This window comes from Triticum aestivum, chromosome 2B, assembly GCF_018294505.1.
Source record: "Triticum aestivum cultivar Chinese Spring chromosome 2B, IWGSC CS RefSeq v2.1, whole genome shotgun sequence".
Lineage (NCBI taxonomy): Eukaryota > Viridiplantae > Streptophyta > Magnoliopsida > Poales > Poaceae > Triticum > Triticum aestivum.
In genome coordinates, this window is record NC_057798.1 from 795754438 (window position 1) to 795760284 (window position 5847).

Sequence of the window (5847 nt, forward strand, 5' to 3'; positions counted from 1 at the left end):
GGTGGTAGTGGGGGGGACCGGTTAGGGTTTCTCCCCTGGTGGGGGGGCTATGGAGGGGAGGGGGTGGGCCAGCTGGGCCTGGGGGTTGGCCCAGTTGGGCCACGGCCCAGAGGGGGGGGGGCTTCTCCTTTGTTTTAGTTTAGTAACAGTTTTCTATTTTCGTATTTTCTTTTATTTATTTATTCTCTTGTTTCTGTTTTCTTTTACTTATGTAATATTTTATAGTTTTACAAAAAGTGAAACCCACACCTAAAATAGAGTTACAATTATAACTACTGCCACAAAAGGTTTTAACCCTGGACAAAATAGTATAGTATTTTATAAAAAATCCAAAATGCATTTATTTAATTGTTTTACCTACTACTTTAATTACTTAAGTGCATTTAAACCTTTTATAAAAATGTGATTTCTCCACCATAATTACCTATGCATTATTTGACACAACCCAAACAATTTAGTTTTAATATTTCAAAACTTTTGTCGTTTGTCTTTATTTTAAATTTTAATTTGACGCGGTTTGAACTAACGGACGTTTAGCATCGGTAATCGGGATGACATGGCTTGATTAGCATGGGATTATTTTAGCAAGATTATCCGGGCGTCACACTCCTAACCACGTGTCCTCTCAAAATCTTGTTGACATCCCATTGCCAACCAAGAATTTGACCCTACGAAAGAACATGTCCTTCATTCGGATAAGTCCTTTCCAGAACGACGAGTCAGTCGGTCTCATGGTAACCTGGGCTAGTGTTTTCGAGTGCAGATACTTATTGCGTAGGATATGAGACCACATGCCCTCCGGCTCTGTCTCTAATCTGTATAACCATTTGCTCATAAGACATTTGTTCTTAATTTCGAAGTTCTCAATACCGAGACCCCCTTGGTCTTTAGGTCGGCAAAGGATATCCCATCGCGCGAGACGGTATTTCCTCTTGGCCTCATCAGACTGCCAAAAGAAGCGAGATCTAAAAAAATCAAGTCGCTTTCGAACCCCTTTCGAAATTTCGAAGAACGAAAGTAGAAACATCAGCATACTAGTCAGTACTGAGTTAATCAGGACTAGCCGACCTCCATATGACATAAACTTGCCCTTCCAGCAGCTAAGTTTTTCTTCAATTCGTTCCTCAATACATTTCCATTCTTTATTGGATAGCTTACGGTGATGGATCGGTAATACCCAAGTAACTGAATGGTAAAGCACCTGATTCACATCCGAACAATTGTCTGTAAGTGTGTTCCTCGTCTTTGGCCTTCCCAAAGCAGAACACCTCGCTCTTCTGAAAATTAATTTTTAAGCCAGACAATTGTTCAAAGAGACACAAGATAAGTTTCATATTACGTGCCTTAGCCATGTCATGTTCCATGAAAAGAATAGTGTCATCGGCATACTGTAGAGTAGATACCCCTCCATTGACTAGATGAGGAACTAGACCCTCCACATGGCCATGCTGCTTGGCCCTGCCAATAATGACGGCCAGCATATCTGCCACAATATTGAACAAAAGAGGAGACATGGAATCCCCTTGTCGCAACCCCTTATGTGTCTCGAAATAGTGACCGATGTCATCATTCACCTTGATTCCAACACTACCTTTCTGGACTTGGGTATCCACTTGTTTTCTCCAGGTTTCACTAAAACCCTTCATGCGCATTGCCTGCTGAAGAAAAGGCCACTTTACTTTATCATACTCCTTCTCAAACTCCACTTTGAAGATAACCCCATCCAGTTTCTTCGAGTGGATCTCATGAAGCATTTAATGTAGAACGACCACCCCTTCCAGTATGTGTCGTCCCGGCATGAACGTTGTCTGGCTTGGTTGGATCATCGAATGAGCAATTTGTGTCAATCTATTTGTTCCAACCTTTGTGAAAATTTTGAAACTCACATTCAGCAGACAAATGGGCCAGAATTGTTTGATCCGAACAGCCTCATCTTTCTTAGGTAGCAGCGTTATCGTACCAAAGTTAAGATAAAACAACTCCAAATGGCCGTCGAAAAATATCGTGAAACATAGGCATAAGATCATCTTTAATAATATGCCAACATTTCTTATAGAATTCAGCTGGAAACCCATCTGGTCCCAGTGCTTTATTCGGCTTCATTCGGGAAATTGCCTAATGAACCTCTTTTTCAGTAAACGGTGCAGAGAGAACATCATTCATTGTTGCCTGTAATTGAGGTATATCATCAATCACAGATTCATCAAGTGACACCGTAGTTGTATTCCAGGGTTCAAATTGTTTTTTTATAATAGTTAGAGATGTATGCTTTTAGATTTTCATGTCCCACTATTGTCCCCTCGTCCTGTTCAAGCCGTATGATTTTCTTCTTCATATGCTTACCATTTGCAACCATATGCAATAACTAAGGAAATTGCTTTATAAAAGGGCTTGAAAATTTCTGTTTTTACTTCAAATAATTCTGTGTTTTGGGATGGTGATCCCCCTAGGATGTTGTATCTTTGTTTAAGATGAAATAAAGTGCGCCATGAAGGCTTTCTCTCGAGAGGAAAAAACCAGAGCGTGCTCTTGGGCCTGGAGCTCAAGCTCGAGCTCACGATGGCGGCGGCGGGATGGCGACCAGGCCGTGGCGGCTTGACAGAGATGAAACAACAGAATAGTAGTAGCTTGGGTGTCAACCTCGCGTTAACTGCTGTGATTAGGCCCGTGAAAGCTGGTTCATCCCTTCCTTTGTTGGATTGGATTATACTGTTGTTTGTTTGGTTGGTTAATTATTGGTGGAAATAGATTACAGATGAGTCTCCAAAGGAGAGAGCAGAGGCATTCAAATCCGTATCGCCGCGGTGAGCGTGGTGTCGGACGCCAGGGCATCGCGGCGGTTGGACTGGAAATGGGCGTGGATCGGGAGCACCCGGGTTTCCACTGTGCTTCCTCGCTGGTGCTGGAGCAGCCGTGCGGCGGGAGACTCCGTGGACCGTAGACCTGGCGTTTGACCGACAGGAGCACACACTACTACTAGTAGTACAACTAGAAGAAGAAGCCACGGGATGGAGGGTGGGTTTGAACGCGTGTTGGGAAAGGGGAGGGAAGGAGGAGGAGAATCGCGGACTGCAACAGACGAGCGCGTTTGAACCCAACGCCTCCCTCGCTGGTGCTGGCTGGCAGACTCCGCGACAAGTCTTGTGTCTTGGTCAAGACACTACTTTTTGAGCTCGTAGTCATGGGTAGCCAGACTCGATCGGCGCTAGGTTTCGAGTAGGCGGTACTCCTTTTTCGCCAACAGTTTTGTTTTTCGGGCAACATGTTTTTTAGGCGGCCTTTTCCGCCAACAGATTAGTACAGTACTATTACTATTAGTACCCTGTACTTTTTTTTGAACAAGATTACTAGAATTTTTCATTTTGCGAGGTAACAAGAATTTTTATCCAAGACCATGCGTCGCTGATCCTTTTTTTTTGAGCATCAGTACAGACACAAGCGCTCATATACACGCGCATACACTCACCCCTATGAACGCACACACGCACACCCTACCCCTATGAGCACCTTCGAGAGACTGAGCCGGCATATCATCTTGAGGTTTACGAAGTCACCATAGGCGCCTCGTCGTCGACGGGAACGTCTCCTCCCACTGAAAGCGCATCGCCGGAAATCCTGAAATAAATCCGGAAATAATGCGAGCACCAGGATTTGAACCCTGGTGGGTTGAGAATACCACTGTCCACCTAACCAACTCAACCACAGGTTGATTCGCATGCGTCGCTGATCCTGTGAAGCATTGCATGACCAACGCGATGCATGCACGCACGCATGGCGAGGTCAAGCAACGATAATTGCGAGGTTGCCGGCCTGAGAAATTGGACTCGTCGAAATTACCACATTGATTCACTTTCCTAACCACTCTTAAACATGTGCAATATACGGAAACGAGTTGGACGACCATACCGGACGGGCGGCATGCATGGCAACGATAACGGGTCCGGAGCCGCGACGAACGAGCTCGATATGCCTCCCGCTGCTTAGGGTATCTCTACCGCAAACTCCACCGCGCGATCCCATCTTGTCCGGATGCGTCTGTTTGGAGTAAAACGGACGAATAGTGCGGCCCAGCGCGCGGCCTCAAACGGACAAATGTCCGAAATTCGTCCGTTTTCGACCCATCTCTGGACCAAAGTTGCGCTCGGTTTAAGGTGAAACGGACGCGCGCGGACGGCCGCGACGCACGCCCTTGTCCCCCCCCTCCCCCCCTGGCCCGCCTGTCGGGGACACTAGCAGTCCCTCCCTTCCAACGCTTCAATCCTCCCTCTCCCGCCCTGCCCCGCCGCCGGCGCCGCCGCTATTCTCCGGCCGCCTTCGCACCGCGCAGCCCCGGGCCGTCCATACCAAACCACGTGTAGACATGGCCACCACCACGCCCGCGCTTTCGTCGTAGTTTTGGCCGTCGATTGAAGGAGGTTTGGCCGTCGCCGTCTTTGCCGGTGGCAGAGGAGACACGACCGCCGGCGACGTAGCACGGCGTCCGCAGCAGCTTCCGACGGCTCCAGAGCGGCCAGTAGCCGGCCGGCAACCACCCCTGCTAGGTCCAGGTGATCATCGCGGTCTCTTCGCCACCCACGACCGCAAGGTGTTCGACATTTTTCCCACATAGGTATGGACAGTGGAGACGAGTTCTTCTTCCACCACTTCCTTTGTTCATCGGACGATTCGTCGTCGGATGATGAAGATCTTGTGGTGGCTACACTGGTCGTTCACGACCACATTCAACGGCAGCTTCCTCGGTACAGGGGGTCAGTCCCTGGCCGTGCTCCCAACCTGAACCGCAACAGGGAGAGAGGCCACGCCCTGCTCTATGCCGATTACTTTTCCAACAAACCGCTCTTCAAGCCGGATAAATTCCGTCGCCGTTTTCGAATGGCAAGGCATGTGTTCAATCGTATTCGAGAGGGAGTGGTTGCTCATGACCCATATTTCGAGTGCAAGACGGATGCCCTTGGCAAGCTTGGGTTCTCCTCTTACCAGAAATGCACCGCGGCCATCCGCATGCTTGCCTATGGAATTCCAGGCGATCTGGTGGATGATCGTCGAGAACGAGCGTGATGACAGTATCTTCAACCAAGGATTTGACTATCAAGGTGACAATGTTGAGCCCCTGCATCAAGAACCGGCCACGTTTGATCAGTTCTGCCAGTTCCATCGTGAGCTGCGTGATTGGCACACTCATAAGGCTCTTCAAAATGACTTGGTTGAGCACGTCTGGGAGCATATTGGCAACCGATAGATGTATTGGTTCGTTTTATGTTCATTCAAAACAATTTCGATTTGGTTGTAAAACTATCTTTATTAGAGACAATTTCAGTTGGGTTGTAAAACTATTTTAATTTTCAAACAATTAATATTTGGACGTGCAAACTTGTTTTCATATGAAAATATGGGCTTTTTTAGGCCCTGACGGATGTGATGGGGCAAAAGGATACGGCCGCGCGCTGGGCGCACGGCCGCCGCATCCCAGGACAGGCCCGGACACGACCCCACCCCTACCCAAACGGACAGAATCCGGACAAAAACAGACGTCCGTTTGGGGTCGCGCGATGGAGTTGGCCTAATGCCGACCAGCAAACTTTTTGTATGCGTTCGAACTATGCTATGTGGAACACAGAAGCCACTTAACGCGGTCCTGTATCGGTCTTCGGAGCGGCCCAGACGCGATTTCCCTCATAAACCGGAGATAAATGTGGGGAGCTTTGCCGGAGTACGAACAAGCGAAACGTTGCTCTCCGCCCCCCGGACCACCAAAAAGGAAGATTGAGCTCGTGCTTTTGTAGCATCCCGTGTTTTTTCCGCGCCAAAATCCTCCACTCTCTTCTTCCATTTCCCGCCACTCTCCAC